Genomic DNA, 23603 nt, shown 5'->3' on the forward strand with positions numbered 1-23603 from the left:
TTTAAGTTTGATTGACTCTGAAAACAAGCTTGCAGGAAGTACTGCATTTTCACGTGGGTGCAGGAACCACCCAAAATTAATGTTAGGGCCTCTATCATGTGTCAGGCATGTGGCCAGTGCTATCCATGCTGCTTATTGTCTGCACCCCTGTATTTTTAGTTGGGTGGTATATATTGGGTATCTCTAATGACACTTAAAGATAACACCTCTTATAAAGGAGGTGCTCTGTGGCTAAATAGTTGGAAGAGATGCAAGGATGGTACCTAGGCTTAGCAATGCAGCATTGAATGTCCTCATCATGGTGGTGAGCAGGAAGATGAAAATCCTGTTACTAATGGGGCAGAACGCTTCCGAGGCAACACCTTCGCTGCCATTGAGAAGTGGTCACTGAGGAGATCAATGCTTAGCTTCCAGGATGTGGCTGCAATATGCTGAAAGAGGTTTAATGACATCAGCAGAGTTGCCAAGTTAAGAAGCCTATTTCCTATCTCAATTACTCTCTCTTCTCACCTGCACCATCCTGAACACCATGACTAACACTGCTCTCTTCTACAGCTTTTTCTTGCCCTCAGACAATCACTGCACCATTTTTCCTGTCACCTCCAAACATTCTTACTCACATGCACTGCATTTCCAAGCCAATACTGCTGCAACCTACACTTACACCTCACATCTTTCACACAACACCTGCATTATTGAACATAGCAGACACATTCTTAGAATTGCTTGCACTAACATATATAGAAATTCAATTTTGCAGCATAAAATGGATGCCTGAAGATCTGTTAAGTAAGGTGGCACTTGCATGCTGACCCTGTGCCTAAAGTACGGCACCTGCCCTGTAGATATCCTGAGCATGCCAAAAGCATTAAAAGGTTTCATTATAATAAAATAAATTTCCTATTATTTTCAGGATACTTAGGGAACTAGTCTTCCCTAATGCCTGACTGACCAAATAAAAAATTTGTCTAACAAATCATGATACTAACAGGCAGCAAGGGCTGCAGCACTATTTAAAAGGCATACATTCCACTCCATACAGTTTGTCCACTTGGGTAGCTACATAGCTTTTTCTGACTATTTTCTCCATTCTGCAAATGATACTGACTTCTGCAAAACAACTTGTGTTGGACTTTATTCCTCATATTTGACAATGGTTTATTCCAGCCATGGTTGGTTTGGAACATTGCGATTGGGGCTGGAAATAAAGGGAGGCCAGCAGATTATGTGGGAGAGAGGAGAACCTAGGGGAAGAGGGCACTATACAGGAGGCCAAACCCATAGTGGGTCGTCTTCCTCAATTTCACCATGGAGCAATGGGGACAATTTAGAATACAATATAACTATGTAGAACATATCTTAATTACATTACGAAATACACATGAAGAAATTAGACTGCCACTTTCGGAGTCCATCTAGGACCTATTCTTTTCTCCCCTCCTCTAACACTATCAACATCTATTGACAGGGGTCAGCTTGCTTATACATGTACACTGGTAACACCAAGCTCAACTTCTCCCCTGTCTCTCATGTCCCCTCCACCCCATCTATGCTGCCACATTGCTTGTCTAATATCTAATCTTGGATAAGTCACACTTTTCTCCTGCAACTTGATCTCCATTGCCTTGAGGCATCTGCCCAAATGCCATACTCTTGTTGCTCTCCTCCCCAGCTTCTTGAATCAAACCATTTGAAAACTCGGTATCCTATCTAATGTTGAACTGAGCTTTCAAACCAGTTTCCTACCCCCATCACAACAACTACTTACTTCTATCTCTGCTAGTTTTCCTTTCTCTGCCCATTATTTTGCTTATCTGCCGCTGGAAATGCTCATTCGTGTCTCTGTCATCTTCAAGCTCTGATTGGTCTCCCTTTCTACTGACTGTAAATGTCAGCTTATCTAAAACTCTAATGATCGCATCATATCCTGCACCAGCTCCCATTTAACTATCATCCCTCTCACATAATTCATGTTACATTTTGGTTCCACTTTACCACCACCCAATGCATAGCTCAAATTTAAATTCTCATCTTTTTCTATAAATTCCTCTTTGACCTTGCCCTCTCTGCCTTCATGATTTCCCCTACACCGCAACCTTCACTGTGATCTCTGTTTCTCTGATTTCACCCTCTTGTGCACTTTCTCTCCTCTCTTTACGCCAACATTGATTCTGTACCTATACCTAAAAACAAAGCACCAGACTTCCTTCACTAGACCCCCTTCTTTGTACTTCCTTTTATGTCTTTAAGATCCCCTTGAGATTGACCTCTTAGACAATGATATTGGCCACTCCTCCCAATCTCTCCTACTTTGGCTTTGCATTCATTTTTAATTATGCTTCTGTGAAGGGCCATAGGACATTTTTTCTACACTAAAGGTGCTGTATAAAAGCAAGTTGTTGTTGTTTTCCATGCTTCAATTAGTTGGTCAGTTTGTATATGTCTTGCTTTTATTAAAGGAAATTGAAATGTTATTGGTTCTGGATTATACCAAAGAAGCAGCTGCATAACAGCATTGGAATAAACCTCCAACAGCAAGAAGAAACTCTAACTTTCAGTGTAGATTTTCTTCACAACCTGTTTTAATATGTTTGCCTGTCTGGCCTGATTGCTCAGTTTGTGAGATCGTGCTGTACACAAATTGACTGTTGTGTCTCCCTCATTACAATTGTAACAGCACAGCAAAAGTACTGTTTCAGCTGGGACATTTTCAAAGGTGGCATATAAATGCCTTTTTTCCCTTTAGTGTTTTAGTTCCCTCAATGTGTTTCTTAGCAATGCTGCTTTCTTTGTACGCTATATCTTACATTGTATTGATTGCTACATTTACTGTCCTCTTCAATGTTTTCATTGTTTTTGAAGTCAATCTCAGTTTGTTACAATAAACATCAAAAGCCAAATTCATCTAAAATATATTATTTTCATTAACATGAAACCAGAATTTTGGAGTTTCATCACTTCTGTTCATTCTCTCCTGTGTCTCGCTGTCATGAATTTTCATCATCTATATCCACACTGCACTTCCATCTTGTGTATCTATAAATAGGCTGTGCTGTCTTCTCCATTAAGCATGCTTTCTTTTTCCATAAGTTCTCCCTGAGGAAGGTTCTTTTGGCTGAAACATCATCCAATCTGTTTCTTTTAGAGGGTTTATTATAGACCCAGATGTGATTGTAACTGCAGCTGTTACAGTGATGCAGTGTTTCATTCCGCCATTCTATTCATGTTATACCTTTCACTTGTATTTGAACAGATCAATGATGACAAATCATCTAGTACATAGCATCCAAGGAGAAAAAGTTTCAATTTAAGAACAGTTTATGCGGTGGATTTACATCCATTGAGGACAGAATTGATACAACCAAAACATATTTCCCTTGGGACTTCTAACAGGCGTTAGACACAGGTGACACAATCTGTCTGTCTGGACAAATCAAAAACAGAATCCAAAGCTTAAGGACAAATGTGCTGAAATATTTGTGCCACAAACACTCAGAAAATGTCACTGTACTAAGTCAGTTCTGACTGGATTTGAGCCCAAAGTCCCAGGAGTCGGAGGGTAACATTCTTATTCACTATCACTGAATCATTGTAAGGGTAAGATTTAGGGCTGTAATATTTTTGGGTTTAACACAGACAGAATTACAAATTCTGAAATATAAACCTCTTTTTTAAGTACAATTTAATCTTTGACAATTTTGTCAGTATCTTGTGCTGTAAGGGTATTAATTATTAAAGTTACTAATTTTTAAAAAAATAACTTTTTACTAGTAACACCTTGAGTCTTATGCTTGCTTTATCATTCTACATTCTAACCTTTATCTAGCTTTGTCCGTGGCAAAATATGGTAGCCTTTTATAGAATTGAATTTGACCTTTGCATGTTGCAAACTTGGATAATATCTGAGGACCCTTTGCAGTATTGGGTTGACCTGAACACAGATAGTGTGACAAGCCTGCTTTTGTCAGTAAAAACAGGTTTACATGTAGCCTAACTCCCTCCTTGCCACTACTGCCTTCCTGACCTGCATTAAGAATTTAGCTGAGGGTCACTACCGGTGTTGAGGCCTGAGATCTTCAAGTCCCCTTTTCTGATGATCTGCCTTGGGATACCTATTAAATATCCGCAGTTCACAAACGTGATCATAATGAAACCCATGGCCTAATATTATGTGCATCTTGGGCCTATTCATTCAGGCATAGGGATTGCTCGCTCCGTGCAAAGTTTTGGGCACCCTTCAATTTGGAACTCAATTTACTGTCCCTATAACTTGTTTTTAATGTAAAGGCAAATCTTGGAAGTTCACACCAATTTAACTTCAACATAAGTCTCAAATTGCATTCTGACTCCCACTCCTTGAATGGCGAAGTTGAAGGAATAATTTAATGTAGTGCACTAATTAGGAAATAATTTGCCACCTCAGTGATTTGCTTTCAAGTTCATTACTGTAATTAGATTATGAGTCTCTACAATCTACACAGTGAATAAATTGTAGTAACCTTCGTAATCTGCAGCAGAAAAGATCGACTTATCAAGAAATGAAATCAATTTCGAAATGAGGATTTACATGCCATGTTTGGTGGATTTTTATACCTTGCGACTGTACAATATTGCTTTGGTTGTAGTGTTATATATAATTCTTTCAGATCCTGCCAATTATAATGCAGCGCACTTACGTGAAGTGGTTTTAGGAAAACAGCAAGTGCAATGGGTTTGTATGTTCTTCTTCCATCTTTATTCCTAGCTTTAATATCTGTCCAGACTGATGGGGTGAAAATCACTTCTGAAAGCTATTAAAACCCATGTGAAGACCCTTAATTACAGTGATTTAAGGATGTATTGACAGCACATATCTGATATTAACCTGGCTTTAATTGGCATCAAATTATCAGTTTTATTCAGGCCACGAGTGGATGGTTTTGGAATGGGAAAAAGCATTCATTTGCATAGGGGCTACTCTTCTGAGGTTAAGCTGTGAGCACATTGATGGGTCACATGATTATCCTGCATTTATCCTGTACTCCATCTGATCAGAGATCACTTGATGCCAATGAAGGACAAAAAAGGTGGAAAAATTGAAAGTTTGCCAGAACTAACAACCCTCGACTTGAGCACAAAATACCTATCCCATCGCTCTGACCCCTTGTTTCATGGTGTTTTGGATCAATTCAGTTACAATGAATTAATTTTTTGCAATTGTTTGACCACAGTAATATCCTTATTTTCGGAATAGAAATAGAAAATTCTGCAAACAAACAGCAGGTCAGATAGCATCTGAAAGAGAAAGATAGGTTATTGTTTCAAAGATTGTTCTGATCAAAAGTTACACCTCAAAAATTCACACATATTTCAACTTGCTGTGCGCTCTAGTTTTTTTCTGTTATTCAAGACTTCCATTACTACTGCTGAAGAAAGAGACTTTTTTTGTCAAAGCTTTTCATCTTGCACTCATCAGGACAATTCACAATAACACCAAATTTAAAGGGAATTTGGTATTCTTGCAAAATGTCCTGATGAGTGTAAAATGAAAAGCTTTGACAAAATGTCTCCTTTTTCAGTAATACTCAAGTTCTATACTAATAAACAACTACTTCCATTATTGTGGTTCTCTATATGCTTTTTTAAAAACTTTTGCTGTACTTCCTTTTTTTAATCAAGTCATTTTGGATATTTGTGTGCGGACATCTAAATATAGAAAAATGTAAATAAATAAACATGCACATACAGCAGTGTATGAAAGATAGGTTGAATATGTTTACAGAGACCAACTAGATGCATTTAACTCTTCAAAAATCGCTGTAACTGAACCACTAACAGCAATTTTTCATCATTTTATATAACATTTTTAATGGTTATCAAAACTGCACTTGAAATTATGTGCCAAATATTGTAGTGCAATAAATGGGCCTGATTTTTAGCCCCCACCACGGTCAGGAATAGAGACAAATGGGTGGGGAATTGTGTGCCACCAGCCTGCATGCCAGTTCCTGAGTTCTACCCCGCTCCTGGGCCATTTTCCTGGAGGCAGGAAGTGACAGATAGCCAACTGGCCCAATTTAGCTGCCTCCTGGCAGCAGACTGGGCTGGGGTGTGCAGTACTCTGGCAGGCTTAGAGTCCTTCTCTGGCTGGTTGGGTGCAGCAGCAGCTGCAGGCCACCCTGTTGAGGAGATTTCCCCCCACCCCCACCCCCACCCCCACCCTCCATTTTGAGGCGTCCTTTCTCTCACTTTCTGCCGCTGCTTTGAAGCTGGAAGGCCTCTGGTCCTCCAGTTTCAAGAGCCTGTCGGCCATTCTTAATTGGATGGCGAGTTGCCCACTCTGGGGATAATCACATGGAGTAATTGTTTCCACCAAGCGCAGGCTTCTGATCCCCATTTGGACACCCACTGGTTCAGAAACCCGCAGAGAAAATTTTTCCCTTTATCCCTGCAGGTGTCTTTTGTTTAGACGATGCAATACATTTAAATGCCACCCATTCCTATTGCATTAAACCTTTAACCCAATGATATCAATCAATGACAGAAAGAGAGGGGGGGAAAAAACTTATAGGTGAGGATTGAGGACTTGAAACATTTCCACCCTAGATATCAATAATTGGGGTCTGCTATAAAATAGTCAAAAATGTAAATTTGAATTCATTTTAGTTGGAATCACCCGCATTCTGCACAGACAGAAGAAACTTTGAAGTTTCAGTGCTCTTGGATTCTGTTATGAATAATTGTCATATATTGTAGGAGGGAGATGGTGACGGAGTGGTAATATCAGTGGGCTAGTGACCCAGGCAAATGCTCTAGAGACATGGGGCAGGATTTTTAGCTCAACAGGTGCTCTCGATGGGCGGGCTTGGGAATGGACCGTCAACCGCGATCGGCCCCTGACCACGATTTCACGCAGGCTGGCCAATTAACGGCCAGCCGGTGTGAAAGGCACGCTGAAATGCTCAGCGCTGCCGGGGTGGGGGAGGGAGGAGGGCGGGTGCTGACGTAAGCACAGGCACGGGGTAGAGCAGAATGAAAGCTCCCTGAAGGCAGAGAGCTGCCTCAGGGAGCTGAGGAATTTAAAAGCAACAAATAAAGATTTTAAAATGCAAAAGAAAATGTCCACGCATCAGAATCAATCACCTGAATATATATTAAAATTCTGTCCAAGCATTTTTATTTCTTTAAATTAATAAAGGAAAAGCAAAATCCACCTGGCAGATTCGCCCGACTGCCAACTGCAAGGTTGTGAAAGCACAATTTGAAAACAGCTCTGGGATTCAAACCCACACCTCCACAAAGACTAGAAACTAAATCCAGTGCTTTAGACCCCTCGAGCTTAAATAATTCAGGGTCATTTTAGTACAAGGACATTAAATCATCATTCCCTGACAGGGAATCAAACCCAGGCCATGGTGGTGAAAGCACTGAATTCTAACCACTAGGTCACCAGGGAAGCTGCAGAAAGCATCCTTCAACAGGTATGTCTCATGGCCAGTATGGGGATCAAACCCACAACCTTGGCATTATTAGCACCACACTCTAACCATCTGAGCTAACCAGCCATTGGATGGATCATGAAAAATCCACCTTAAGTGGAATGTTAATGGGCTTAATTGCCCTCTTAATTGTCGGCGGGCGCGCTTCGACTTTCGTGCTTGCCCACCGACCGAAATATTGCGCAAGTGATATGGCTATGGGCCAAGTGCTGGTAAATAGGATTAGGTAGGTAGGTCAGGTGTTTCTCATGTGTCGGTGCAGACTCGATGAGCCGAAGGGCCTCCTCTGTACTGTGTGATTCTGTGATTCTGAGAGTGTGGGATGATGTTGGGACGCTTGCCTGACATCATCACGTGCTATTTTACGCTCGAGCGGGTAGGGTGCTCGCCCGCACACCGAGCTAAAGATTCTGCCCCAAGGTTCAAATCCCACCATGGCGGTTGGTAGAATTTAAAATTCAATTAATAGAAGCTGGAATTGAAAGTTAGGGTGGAATTTTCTGGTGCAGCCAACAGTGGGTATCATGGTGGGCAGGAGAGGAAAATTTGGAGTGCAGCCAAAAGGAAAAGGCAGCTTCCTGTTGCTGTGAAAATATTTAAAATTTTTCGCTCCCTACTTTCATGGTGAGTCGGGTAGCCCACCATGCCATGTTCAGAAATGCATTTACGTGCATTTGAATATCATGAATTCTCATTAAAAACACAGCTCACCATGCCCCCATCATGCCCCCTTCCAGATCAAATAGCTGCGCAGGCATCAAAATAGACCGTCATGAATTACGGTTGGATATAAGTGACATTCACCTGGTGAACTGCAATTCATTCGTGATCTTGAGATTTGTGTGTGCGACACTCGCCTACCTTTCATTGTGCTGTGCTCACCGCTGACTCCGTGCCAAGGCCAGTAGGAAGGCGAGTGGAGGTTGCCGTCTGGGGAGCAAAGGCTTGACTTGGGGCGGGCTGGGGAGGGGGTGGAGTTGACTGGACCCCAGGGGGAAGGGTGGTCAGACACACATTATGGGGGGGAATGATTGGCAAAGGGTGCACAGAGGCACATGACCATGGGGTGGGGATGTTATTCAAGGCCAGGAAACATAGACTGTGCTGGGTAATTGTGCACCAATTTAGAGGGCTGTACTAGCAAGCCTGTCCTGGGCCCAGTACAGGGAAGGGAAGTGCCTGTCCATCCTGTGTCAATCATGGTGTTCAGGGCATGGTCAGTCCCTCACACACGTCTGTCCTGGGGCTTGTTGGATTGGTGCTGTGCCGCAGATGGCACAGTCAGTCAGAGGGGAGGCTTTTGCAGCCTATAGATAGGAATAGGTAATACAGTGGTGGGTACTCGATGATCTCATCGTGGTATATCACTGTGCATAGGGCCTCAAGCTGGGGTAGGGTCAGGTCGACATAGGGCATTGGGATATCAACATCAAATGGTTCAGGGGGTAGGACAGGATACCAACAACAATCACAATGGGATCCAGGGTTAGAGGGGGGAGGAAGGAGAGTGGTTGGACAGAGGGAAGCCTGCACATTATGCTCTTCCAGCACGATGGGAGGGTCTTCAATGGTGGCAGTGGGAAGGGTGGGGGGGCATTGGAAGCTGTAGGAGATGGGACAGGTTGGAAGCTCATCTCATATTAAAACCTGAGCACCATGATATTGCAAGCTGATCCTATGACACAGTACAAGAACAAGCTATGAAGAAAATCGCCAGGGGAGAGGTCGAAGAGTTTGTGGGAGGAGTCAAATACTGCACTTTCAGAAGGAGTTAAAGGGTACCCTGCTAAGTTGCACTTTACCAAATGGAGGTCTCTGCAGAGCTGAGAGATGTTGGGAAGACTCAATTAGCAATTGAAGGCTTTGTGCACTTTAACTCACGGTGCTCATTCTTGTGAGAATCTATTTCACCCCGGGGCTGGATTTTGATTGTGTTTCAATGAGCATTTGTCCCTCTCATAGGAAAGCACAACCCTCAGAAGAATCCAGCTGTGAAGGGACAATAGCCATTTTGCATACGACTAATGCCCCAAAGACCTCCACACCTCAGAGCTGACAGCTCCAGGCTTCGTACGCTTCCTCGATTACAGTCTGTGCATTAGCGCATCGTTGGGCTCTAGTCTAATCCAAAAGAGTCAGCCTGTCAGAGCCTTGACTGACACCAATAATGTCTGGCTACACACATCCAGACCCTGAGAAAGCACTGTCATGCCTGGGGCCTTTGGGGTGGGGGGGTGGTGGGTGAGGGAGAGGTGCAGGAGGTGGGGTGGAGGGGGCAGTTCCATTGATGCTCAAGGTTGTGCTATAGCTGCAAGGGACGATCTGGGGATGGAATGGCTGGAACAAGATCATCTGCTCAATGTTTCCACAGAGACGAGCAGGAGCGGAGAGCGGATGCAGCAGGCAACGGTGCCTTTTTCCTGCCAATCAGGCAACTGAGGAGGAGAAGAAAGACGTGTCACCGTCAGGCAGGGCATGGAGAAGAGCCCTGCCTGAGGAACATGGGCAAGCGGGGCCCTATGAAGACCCAGAAGCTGAGGTTGACAGACCCATTTCACAGAGGTGTTTGGCACAACCAAGGGTATACCGAAGATGCCTATCATACCTACAGATGAGCGAGAAACAGCGCCATAGGTGCCTTCACAAGGCATGTGGTGGTTCATATCTGCCACACTCTTGGGGAGAAGCTGACTCTGTAGGGACTGGGAGGCCATCCATTGCCAGTGGCTCTAAAGGTGACCATTGCACTCAGCTTTTTATGAGTGGCTCATTCCAGGGCTCCATTGGGGACCACTGCGGCATATCACAAGCATCTGCTCATAAACACATCTGAGAGGTGACCGATGCCCTATTTAGCAAAGGAGACAATTACATGCAGTTCTCCCTAGATGAAGCCAACTAGACTGCCAGAGCAGTAGGGTTTGCAATGATCTCTGGATTCCCACAGGTGCAGGGTGCCTTCGACTGCACACAGATGGCTTTAAGAGCTCCCTGACAGCAACCTCTATGATTCATCAACATGCTGACCTGTAACCACCAAAAGCAGTTTATGCAGGTCTGTGCGAGTTACCTTGGAAGCTCCCACTACTCTTATACCCTGAGTCACTATCAGGTGTCACAGATGTTTGATGGGCCCCAGCACATCCAGGGTTAGCTCCTCGGAGACAAAAGCTGCCCCCAAAAGATATGGCTCATGACGCTGGTTAAGTGGTCACAAAGTTCTTCAAAGGAGAGGTATCAAGAGGCTTATTCTGTGACATGCTCTTTGATTGAGCAGACCATTGGCATCTTGAAAATGCATTTCAAATGTCTGGACTGGTCAGGTGGCATTCTCCAGTAGTCTTCCCAGAGGGTCTCCCACATCTCCTGATGGTTGTGCTCTACACAACCTTGTGCTACAACAGGAGAATAACTTGCCAGGTTGAGAGATGGAGGAGCTGCACGTCTCCTCCACTGAGGAGGATGTTGAAACAGCTGAGCTTGATGACGGCAAGGAAGCTGGGGCTCCAGAGGAGTAGGCCATAGTGCAGGCCAGATGTGGTAGACGGACCCGTGAGATGATTATAACCACAAGGTTCCAGGATGACGATGACGACTAGCTCAGATGAGCCATTTTCACCTGAGCCCACCAAGCTGTTTCGACATTAACAACTTTGTCGCTATCCTCAGTATCTCAATGAAGTTTCAGAATGAGTAGTTACAATCTGGCATGAAGGTAGCCTCATCCTTGGAATGCTAGGCAGCCTCTGGAGCATGTGGCCATTCTGTTCTGGGATCATAACTCCACCAGCGCGCACTGTGAAGCATCTCACCAGCATTCCACTGCTTATGGCAGCCTTCAAGAGGCAGGAGCAGCATGGCCAACCTCAGTGCACTAGTGGCAGTATGCCTGGAGTGTTGTTAGGCACCTCAAGGAGGACAATCAGCACTCACTGGTTCTTGCTTTGATACTTGAGGTTTAATCTGACTCCAGACTGTGATCTCTCCACAGGCAATCCCTCATACAAGATTAGTGTTCAAGCCTTGTCATCATACTGAGTCCACAGCATGAGTTATTCTTTAGAATGCAGTGATCTGTCACTCTCAGTGATGGGTGCAAGCCTGTGAGCCGGGTCACCTTAGTGTACATTGTGAGAGCTTCAAATGCAAAATCATCTGATCACTGACGATCGCTCATGACCCTGCCCTGGAGTATCCCAACTTCCTGTGCCACCTAGCCTTTGTAGTTGTGGGCCTGAGAATGTAGACACTGCATTTCAGAATTAATTAGTTAATTCATTGATAATAAACAGCACACATCAGATGTAGTGGAGTGTTATTCTGATCCCTATTGAGGCCTCCACATTTTCATTCCAGAAATCTCAGATGCCCACATTGAAACCAGGCACACTGATGGCATTCTCAAGGTCAGATAACCATGTCGAATGCCATCAGAGAGCTGCCTCAGGTATTTGGGCAACCCATGCTAGCTAGATCTTCAGATCCAGAGCGGCATCATCCTATGTAACAGTCCGGTATCTGGAGCCTCTGTTCTTGCAAGGTTGTTGCCCTCTAGCAGGCATTTCAGGAGTCACCGAGTGTTAGCTAGGTCCATAGCTCTGCATTAAGCAGGTGGACAAGTGGGGACTACTATAGGGCTGATGTCTAGCTGTAATCGTGGGCAAGACATAATGCTGCAGGCCACCAGGAGCGCATAAGATTCTCGAATATTGGCAGATATGTAACCCACACTCAAGCTCGACATGGAGGTCATTGAAAGATGCACCGAGTGAAATTGACTCTAATGCAGCTCACTATTAAAACCTATAAGGCCCACATTGACCATTCTTTAGTGCAAAAGCATCAAATGAATAAACCAGGCTGCAACACCCATACTCAGGAGGCCACATGATATGATACTTTGAAACAAGCCTCAGATATGCATTGCCCAATCACCATTTTTCTGGAGCCAGAGGCCTTGTTCATGTCCCTGCTGTGCACAGAAAGGCAACGCACTGTAATGAGATGGTGCGAGGCACAATAAATCTGAAGAGCACAATGGGAGATATGTGAGAAGGTGCAGCATCTGCTACACTTGTACCCTTGGAACATTGCATCAGACAGAAGAACAATTCACTAGATAAGAAGTTTACAGGAACAAAATATATTTAAATATGTACATAGTATATACAGATCGTGCAAGACACCATAGGCCTGAAACAGATGATGGGAGATATGTCAGGAAGTGTGGCATCTGCTACACTTGTATGAGCTCAGAACATTGCATCAGACAGAAGAGCCATTCATTGATGAGAAGTTCACAGAAACAAAAGGTGTTGACAGATGTGTATAGTATGTACAGATTGCAAACACCTGTGCCACCTTTGTGATCTCAAAATTTCTTACTTTTCCTTACCCTACCGCTACTTCTAGGTGCATCCCTGATATCTGCAGCGGAGGTGGAGGCAGCCTGCTGACTGCTATGCCCTGTTATCTGTGATGATCTTGGTGGGCGTCCTCTGGAGGGCACTGGCTTTCTTTAGGTCACCTGCTGTAGGGCAGATGCACCCTCCTCGGCCTGAGGAGCTGGAGTTAATGGGGTCACAGACAGAGGGAGCTTGGAGCAACAGGACAGCTCAGGAGAGTCCTGGGTGGATAGCCTCAGGTGTCCAGCTGAGGCTCCTCCCCCCTGTGAATGCCGTAGGTCCCCTCCCATACTCCTTGAGCAGAAGGGGCTCTTAGAGTGAGATTGAGGCGACCCATTCCCTTCTCGCCTAACAACTGCTGGAATGTTCTCATGGCTGAAGTGATGGTGTCCTGGTCTTTGTGCATATCCATCACAAACTGCTGGACAAGGTCTCCAGGGTGGTCGCTACCCTTCCAATGATGACCTTAATGCGCTGGCATGTTGGGGCGACGACATCAGACTGAAAGTGGTCAGATTCCTTCATCTTCTGTTCTAATCAGGTGACAGCATTTGACAACCCTGCCTGATGTGCCCCTACCTATCTTTGAAGCTCAAGCATCACTCTAAAGGCCGGGTCTAGAGGATCATCATCAGACTCAGACTCAGCAGAAGTCTGGCCTCCAGCAGTCCTCCAGTGTCGGTGACTTTGGCTGTCACTGCTTTCGCCTGCTGAGGAACAGAGTCTGTGCTGTGCTCACCAGATGGTGACCGTGAACCTGCTCTAAAACGAGGTCCCACCGAGGTGTGCATCCCTGTGTTGATGGAGAGTGTGGGTGAATGCAGTGACGGCTCTATATCTAGTGGGTCCTCAGCATCCTCATCTGAGGTGATCTGGGGGCTGGGGCTGATGGTCTGACTGGAGGTGTCCCTGCTCTTTTTTTGCTGGTGTAATAGAGAGAAGAGAAAATGAGAGATTTGCTGGATAGTCACCGATATTACAATTCCAATGAGCGGACAATGAGTTCTTGATGGGGCATCACTGGCTTGTTGGGGGACACCGAGCTCACCTTCAGTGCATGCACGGTCCCGCTCCTCACCAGCCAGCTCTGCTGCTTGCTTTTCTAAGGGGCTGAGTGGCCTGAACTTCAGCATCCTGCCTCCAGCCTGGGATCTCTGTGTGTGCTGAGTGACCTATGTAAGGGCTGAAGACGCGACTTGTGCAGGATGTGACAAGAGATAATGGTGTAGAAGTGTGTGTGAGAGAATCAGTGATGATGCCCCTTGTGCTGGTAGTGTGTGAAATCCCTGTGGACTGTAATGCTGTAAATGCTTGATAGCCTCATGAGAGTGTGAGTTGAGATTGAGGAGAAGTTTGACTTATCCTGACGGAGCAGATGAAATCATTCATCCTCTTCCTGCACTGGATAGTGGTCCTCTTCTGCAGAACCCTGGCACTAACCGCACTGGTGAACTCCTCTCAAGCCTTGGTGGTGAGTTTGGTCAACCTTGGGCTCCCATCTTGGGGTAAAGTATCTCCCACTGGTCCTCGACTGCCTGGAAGAGTGCCGCCAGTGCCTCGCCGCTGAACTTGGGCACACAGTGCTTGTCTCTTCTCAGGGCCATCACTTGCCACAAGAAGACCTGGTTGCAGAAAATGAATTTGTGGGCATATGACATTTAAATATGGTGCCCGGAAATATGAGCCGATGAGGTAACGGCGGGACGGAAGAGTCACAGCCCACCCCGCCACGAGATACAGCGTGCTGCACATTTATGCACATATAGGGCAGGATTTTCCCCCCGTCAGGGGTGAAGTTGAAGTGCAAGTGCGTGGAAGCGCGCCTCCGATCGGCACCCTCGATTGGGGGCACGCCACCATTTTACGTGGGTGGGCCAATTAAGGCCCGCCCAGCGTGGTGTCCGTACAGAAGCGCTATGCGCTCCCTGTGCAGGTGGGGGAGGATTCTCTAAACCTGAGAATGCGCTCTTTCATGCATGCATGTGAAAGAGCGCACTCATCTCCCTGAGGCTAAGTGCTGCCTCAGGGAGATCGGCTGTACAGTCAAAAATATTAAAAACAGAAAACAAAACTTCCCTGACGTGTCCCCTCATGTGACATTGTCACATGAGTTGGGACATGTCCATAATTTTAAAAAAGTTTTAATTAAATTTTTAAAAACCTACATGAAACCTCATTCCACCCGTGGATGAGGTTCCATGCTTTTTCTAATTCCCGCCAGGGCTCCTGGCCTGACCGCCAACCTTAAGGTTGGACGGACAGGTCCATTAATTAGTTTAATTACTCTGTCAATGGCCTTAATTGACCATTGACAGGTCAGCAGGCGCGCAGCTGATTTTGTTGAGCCCCCGCCTACCTGAAAATTTAAATGGGGTACGGAGACGTCGGGAGTTCCGCCTGACGTCACTGCGCGTCATTTTACGTGTTGGCGAGCGGGCCCCACCCCCGCTCACCGACGGGAAAATCCTGCCCATAATGAGCGAAAAAGCAGACAATCTGGCACGACAACCTGCCATGGCAGCCAGCGGGAGCCTTTCCTGTTCACCACCACCTTAGTCCCTGGACAGGTGAATTCCGTCCTTAGTCTCAGCAATGGTGACCATTGTTGATTGTTGTAAAAACCCATCTAGTTCACTAATGTCCGTTAGGGAAGAAAATCTGTCATCCTTACCTGGCCTGGCCTAGGTGACTCCAGACTCACAGCAATGTGGTTGACTCTTAACTGTCCTTTGATGGCCTAGCAAGCCACCCAGTTCATAGGAAATTTGGGATGGGTAACAAATGCTGCCCTTGCCAGCAATGCCCACATCCTGTGGAAGAGCAAATTAAAAAAAAAACTTCTTTGTCAAAATCAGGGGGTCATCAAAAATACAAGAAAACTGTATCCCAAGGTTTCTTAAATAGATTGCAATTTGTTGCTTGTTTTTAAGGTAAAACAGTCTGTTAAATTCCAAAGTATCTCAGTCCATGAAGTCCAAGGCCAGAAGCTCCTCAGTTGTCCTGAGGTACTCATTAGTGAGCTGGCAGACTGAGCATTGCCTCCACAGCTCATTGAACATCTTCAGTACAGCCTTATTTCATAACCAGATGGTCTGTCACATCAGAAGTAATCGAGTAACCCATCAAATCTTTTAGTTTCCTTGGATTTAGATGCCATAATGTTAAAAGCCTCGATCTGTTTACTTTTTATTATTTTGTTATCAATCTGAAACATCCATTCATAATATCAGGCTTACCTTTCGCTGAGATTTAATGTTCACGGGTTTATAAAATTCACAAGATCAGCGAAATTGAACTCCCAATGAAAATAGCGTATTATTGCACATCATATTTTCTAGATAATGAACAACATAAATGGAGCTCATTTGAGAGGAAATCAATAAAGTTGCTGTCACATTGATCATTACATTTCAGCATCATGCACATCTGGAGAAAATTGTAGTGGGAATATTTATCAGGGTAGTGTGCAATGTCAATTAGTTCAGCATCTGGAATATTTTCACTGACATTACATGAAAATTGTAAGGGCTCCATATTCAACTAGTGTACTGGAAAGAGTAATATTTACTTATCTGAAGCCAGAGGAGAGGGGAGAAATTTACCTTTATAGTCTAGTTTGAGCCTATTCGCATTATCAGGCTTGTAAGTATATCTCATCCCTCATGACCTTCTTTCAGAGTATGGTGCCCTTTGAAAGGTCATCATTCTGAGGAGGTCTATTCAATTCCTCATTGTGTACATATGAATATGATCAATTTCGCTTCACAGCACAATGCAGGCAAGTAGCTCCCCTGCCGTTAATTCATCTCTAATTGAGATCAAATCAGCTTTTTGGATTTCATTTTGAGAAAATCCAAGGATTTTAACTTTGAGGCCAATTCTGAGGAAACACCAATTACTACTACTACAGACTTGTTTAGACGGTTCACCACAAAGCCTTGGCGTGATCAAACTCTTCCAGCTTAGAATCTTGCACAAAAGAATCCTCTGTTGCTACAGCATACAGAATTCTATCAGTACACAGGGTAGAAGTCAGCATGGATTCAGAAATAATAACTCATGGAAAATGAATGCTATTTCTGAGGGATGAGTGATTGTAAAGTATACAATGAAAATAAATTATTGGGAATTAAAGCAAGCATTTAGTTAAATTCAATCTGACACGGACACAAGGCTCATGGAATTAAAAACCTGCTAGTGGAAATGAAAATAGGGTGGCAATAATAGCAAGAGATAATGAAAAATGAATAATAAGTTTTGTCTGGGGAAAATGACTAGCAATATCTCTTAGTTATTTTGAGGCTTTTACTTTCACACTATTCATGCCTTCGAGAAAATGATATGCAAAAGTATAAAATAGCATGGAAACAGACTGTTCAACCCAGCCAGTTTGTGTTGGAGATTATCGTCCACAGAAGCAGTAGTCTTAATCCCATATGTGCCACCCAGTTCACGTGTCCTTTTATTTCCTTTTCCTTAAAACACCTATCAAACCCATTTTTAAATGTTGAATGGCCTCTGTTTCAATCACTGACTGCAGTAATGCTTTCCTCTGATTCACAATCTCCTGTGTCTTTCTGTCCTAAATCTTTTACATTTTTTCTGCTACATATGTCCCCTTGTTCCAGACCCCTCAATCAATAGAAGCAAATTCTATCTCCTCCTCTCCATCCATTTTAGTTTAAATGCATCTGTTAAATCATGCTTGGTTGGGTGTCAGCTCTGGCTTGTTGGCAGAACTCTCAATTCTGAGTCAGGATTCTGAGTTGTGAATTCAAGTCCCATTCGAGGGACTTGAAAACAAAATTTATGCTTATACTCAAGTGCAGTACTGAGAAAGTGCTACACCTTCAGATCTTTCAAATGAGAGGTTAAACCAGGACCCCACCTGTTCGCTCAGGTGGATGTAAAAGCTCAAATGCCACTGTAAGAGCAAGAGAGTTGTCTTTGCTGACATTCCTCAGTCATCTAAATAGATTATCTCATAGATAAAAACAAAAAAACTACTGCAGATGCTGGAAATCCAAAACAAAAACAGAATTACCTGGAAAAACTCAGCAGATCTGGCAGCATCGGCGGGGAAGAAAAGAGTTGACGCTCATGAGGACTCGAAACGTCAACCCAGATTATCTCACTGTTTGTTTGTAGGTATTTGCCATGTACACAAATTGGCTCCCATGTTTCCTACGTGAGAGCAGTGATTAAACTTCAAAAGTCCTCCCTTGGCTGTTGAGAAAAGCAATATAAATGTAAGTGAGTTCTTTCACCACATAATCTCCTCTTTTGGAAACAACTCCGATTTTTCAAATCTGTTTTTATTTTTGTATTTTCCCACACCAGGCAGCACTTTAGATAATCTGAGATGCCCCCTCTCAATTCCCTTAATATCCTTTTACTGCATGGAGCACAAAACTGCCTATTTCACTCCAGTAAGAAATGACATGTACATGATGAAAGGCATCCAAGAGAAGAAGGAAAATTTGAGTGGAGTTACTGAGCATTCACTAAAATTTCAAGCCAATACCAATCAACTGCTGTACATATTGGCTCAGTTTAACTAAGGGGCTGATATCTGATAATGCAATTCCATTGCAATAATGGTCAGAATGACCCTCCTTCACCATTATGCATTCTCATCCCCCACCAACTCCCCACCCACCCCACCCCCCAACTATATAGGGAAACTTTATCATCACTTCTGGATACATCCAATGGGATCTGCGAGGGCTTCATTATGAAGATGTTGATTATCCCTGCTCCAGTGAAAATAGTCCAAGTGCCTCATGTCTTTCTTAATAGTTGTATATTCTCATCCTTGACATCATTCTGGTGAATCATAATTTTAATGATAATAATCTTTAAAGTCTTGAAAACAAAAACAGAAAGTAACAGCTTTCTCAACACAAGGCTGACTCAAGGCTATCTAACATAGCACAGCCATGGAGTTAATCACAATTTTAATAATAATGATATTTGTGAATAGTATCTAGAGGGCATCTTTGAAACAGTTCATACACATAATTATAAAAATTATGATATGCTCCCATATATGCTATGCTGGGTACTCAAGTTAGACAATGGATACCCATCTGTAATTTTGATTCAATATATTTTCAAAGTTTGAAATAGTTAAACTTTAAAAAAGTATTAAATAATTCATATACATAAAGTTATCAAACATAGTCAATGTCTACAAACATGGATGATGCTTCTTTAACAAGGAAAATAATAGAATACATTATTGAATTAAAATGAGATACTGCTTGTCTGACACAAAATAGTGATCCATCAACAAATACGAATAAAAAGGGAATTGTGTGCAGGATCTAGCAGATTTCCTAATGGCCTATTTATTTGTCAGTGTTAGCTGTCGAATGGCATTCTGAATATTTATTTTTGTTGTGACCATCAAGAGTTCACACTTTGCAGCAAGAACCATGATAGTTCTCCCTTCTTGCGATCAAAAATATTCTTAACACCTTCCTCTTTGAATGTGATTTTGGAAATATGTTATTGTACTAGCTATTTTTAAAAGGTGACTTTGACTGCCACTGACAGTTCTCATTTCTACGGTTTAGGATTGCTACAGGCCTCCTTTCACCATCGATAATTGGCTTCCTGCAGTCATATTTTCGTTCAGTCATTGGCAGTACAGAATTGAGTGCAGAGTATAAACTCTGTGTACCAACTAATTCTCTCTGGCTTGTACCCTTAGATTTTCTTTGCTTCTTGCATGAAACTATGTGATAGGCGTGCTTTCTAAAGCAATCCCTTTATCTTAAGAAAAATAGTCACTTTAAACTTGGCAGTATACCTTAAAAAGCTTCTCCCTGATAGACATGTTAGCCTTGCTACCTTTTATTGTTCAATTTAAATGATTGGACTTAATGCATTGCAGGAACTTCAAAGGAAGACCAGTGATGATCAAGGGATGCATCCTAATATGATCACGTACATTCTTTTTCATTAAATAGTGAAGCTCTTACGCAAATAACAGAGCAAAAAGCAGGAAGCTAGCAAGCTTAGGAATCATTCAATTTCCTGTCCCTGCTTATCCATTTACTGCCAGTGGAACCATTTCTGCTAGGCAGAATTCTATCATTCTAAACCTGTCAAGTTCCCCCACTTCCAATGAAGATTCATGGTTACATTCAGTACCGTAACATTAGTCATTTCACTGTTATAACTTACTTCCAAAATACCGAATGAGAAGAAGTTACAAAAGTGTCATTTATCTTCACCATCTGATGATGGTCTAGAAGAACATATTACACCGAAGATAATCTTTTCTGCTTTGGATCCATAACTGAAGATGTCCATGCAGAGAGAATGAATATCTCTCCACTCTCCTTTTTCTCTGATTCTTGTTAGAGCATGGTTTATCCTGTAAAGTTGTTAAGATAGTTTTGAAGCAACATAATGATATATTTCGTGATGCAATGATCTTATTCACAATATATGTAATGTCATTTGTGGTGTGATTAATCTGTCATCAACCTCTATTTTAAACCCCACCTTGTGTCTGTCGACTATAGGGCTTGCAGGTGTGAGAGTGTGTGTGTGTTGGGGTGGTGGGGCAGGGGGGTGGGGAATGAGGTGGAAAGGGAATGATTAATATACTATCGTAGAAATGTTACCGTGCAGAAGGAAGCCATTTGGCCAGTTGTGTCTGCACCAGCTCTCCAAATGTGCATTATGACTCAGTACCATTCTCCTGTCTTTTCCCCATAACCTTGCAAATTGTTTCCATTTAATTAATCATCTAATACTAGCGATGACCAATTTACCTGATTCTCGCTGAACTAATGCCTTGTGTCATTTTAGCACGTTCTGGCCAGTCAGTGAGGATCTCACACCAGTGACTCCTCCTTTAAATAGTGTTTCTAGTTGTAAGAGGCCAACCCCATTATGCTTCATTGGCATGTTGGGCTTTGGAAAGACTTCCATAATTTCATGTTAAAATGGTGTTGGAACCTTAATTTTCTGTATTTATGATGTCTCTGGTGGTCAATAAAACTGTGGTTAAAACAGTGGTCATCAGGAATATAGTGTGAACAGGATGGTAAGCATACTGCAGTAATTTAATTGCCTGCCGGCCCCACTCCTGACAATTTGGTGAAAGGGCAACATGTACAGCTCCCATTACGACACTATTTCTCCTGTGGTGATGGGGCTCATCACTTTCACCGTTCTGTGGGAGAAATGACTGTAGATGATGGGGTTCCATGAAAGCCCCTAATAATTTTGATCCATCAATCTATCCTAGGTAAACATCTATCGCTCCAAGACGGAGCCTACAACCTGCATGGCAGCTGTTTGAGCTTCAGCCAAAGCTGCATAGTTGGTAACACTGGCTCGAATTACTAGGGCCCAGCTAGAAGCGAGAGGAGAGTAGTTTTAGTCTGTGGTGCAAAGAGCAGAAGGGAAGGAATGTGTTTGGAATGAGAAAAAGGTGTTGCACTGTGCCCTTGTGATTGGATATTGAAGGATATTGTACTGGAGGGGTGAGGATTGTTGAGTGGTGGGGGGTGCTGTGGTGGGTGTGAAATGTGTGTTATCAGGTGTTATTAAGGGTGCTACACTCACCCTTGCTGCTCTTGCAAGGTTATTGAATCTCTTCCTACACTAAGGCAGGTCCTGGGGTGTGATGCTGAGCACACTGACCCATCCACTTCTGTCCATATCTGCTGGATAGTCAACCTGGCAAAGTTCCCATGGATGTTATGGAAAAATAACTCCATCCTTGCCAGTCTGCTTCCACCAATCCCTCTCATGGAGGCACCTGAAAATCTGGGGGATTCCTGGAACTTATCAGAATGATGAACACTGTTCCAATGAAATGCAACTTTGAGCTATTTTACATAGTCCTTGGGCAGCCCTACAGTCAGGAATGTTAAAATCACACAGGCCTCATGCTGCTGATGTCCTGGGGGGCTTGCTTTTCATCCTACTCAGCCCCACCAGGATCCTGGCTTGAGTGATTGACTGATTTCAACTCAATAGCTTTCATTTGGCCTTCACCATTTGCTGCTAGGAACTTATTTATTTAGATTATGGCCTTTCCCCTGAGAAACATTTCATTGTTTTTTGATGTGAACAATAAATGGTTCATTAGTCTTTACTACTTGTTTCTTACTCCAGGGATTCAAACACAAGGTTCTTGTAAAATAAGGGAAAAAGAGAAACAAAAACAAAAAAAGGTTTTGGCATAAAACCTTTCATTCCTCTGCCATGCTATTGTGACACCCTGGATTAAAAGAGATTTTAGGGCAGTGCACCAACATACAAAGAATTTCAGATAGTTGGAATGAAGAATGGGGGACACGCAGACCACTTCTTCAGCTAATTGGATGTGAAGTGACATTGGCCTTTAGTTCAGCCTGAATGGAGGATGACCTTCTTCCACAAAGAAGAGAGGGTTCAATGTAAATGGATGTTGCTGGGTCAAAATCCTGGAACTCCTTTCCTTAACAGCCTTGAAGGTGTTCTTACACCACATGGGCTGCAGAGATTCAATTAGGCACTCACCACCATCTTCTCAAGGGCGATTAGGGATGGGCAATAAATGTTGGCTTAGCCAGCAACATCCACATCCCATGAACGAATGAAAAGATATGTTTAGGATCTACTAGTTCAGTGAAATGTGGGCTTCTGTTTCCTGGTAGGCTTCTACGGGAGACTGATTGCTGTCCGACTGGTGGCTAAATATCTCATGCTAAGTGGTATGCTGAAAGTATGTATATATTACTCCTGAGAGCACGGGTGGTCTAATCTCATCTGTGAGAATGGGTTTTCATCTGATATCTGGAGAATAGTGTTTCTGACCACATGTGTACAGCAAAATCTTTATCAGCCCTTTGCAGATACAATGGTGAATGTATCTGATCCCTGCAAACACAGACAATAGCTAATGTTTCCATTATTTTATATAAGGGTCGTAAACATGATTTCTAGAGGCTATAAACCCATTAGATTGATATTTGTACAGTGGAAAACATTAAGGAATCAATCAAATGCATTTAACAAGATTAAATCAATAATTCAAGGCCATAGGTCTATTAATAGAAGATTTTTAGAATTCTTTGAGGAAGTAACTGAATTTGTGTATGAGGATAAAGTGGTGATTATTTTGTAGGACAAATTTCCCACGAACAAGATGACAGTAAGAAAATATGTCCACCACCAGTGCACATTGGAGAATTACAGACAGCTAATCTGCAATTTCCTGATATAAGATGATAGCAAATGCAGCTCCTCAACCTCTAGAGGGTGTTCAGAAAATATCAATTTATATCTTTTAAAGGGATTTATAAAATATCTCATAGTAGACTTATAGCTAATGAAAGTTTTTGGAATGAATGAGAATACTCTTAACAAATTGGCTAAATAACAGAAAGCAGAGCAATAATCAGTGGTAGCTGTGTTAATTATATGGCAATAAACAGCGTTATTTCCCTAGAATGAGCCCTGGAACTGCTGTTGTTTACAACATTTATAAATGATCTGCAGATGATAAGCTGTATGTGAAAACAGAATGCTCAGAGAAAAGGGATAGAATCTGCCAAAAAAGATCTATAAAAAACCATGAAGCCATTTAATATTATGATTAATACATATGCTTAATATATATTGGTGGTAAACAAAAGAAATATGATTATAGAATGAATAGGTTTTTAAATAATGTAAGCCAAGAAAAAAGATCTTAGTGTTTTGTTTAAGA

General features: G+C 43.0%; 1 non-coding gene across 1 annotated transcript; it reads right to left on the bottom strand.

Moving 5' to 3' along the window:
- Nucleotides 1-7470: 7470 nt before the first annotated feature.
- trnai-aau (transfer RNA isoleucine (anticodon AAU)) lies at nucleotides 7471-7544 on the bottom strand. The gene has a single exon. It is a non-coding gene; the product is annotated as a tRNA-Ile (tRNA).
- Between the last annotated feature and the right edge of the window lie 16059 nt (nucleotides 7545-23603).

Source organism: Cetorhinus maximus, chromosome 10 (assembly GCF_964194155.1).
Source record: "Cetorhinus maximus chromosome 10, sCetMax3.hap1.1, whole genome shotgun sequence".
Classification (NCBI taxonomy): Eukaryota; Metazoa; Chordata; class Chondrichthyes; order Lamniformes; family Cetorhinidae; genus Cetorhinus; species Cetorhinus maximus.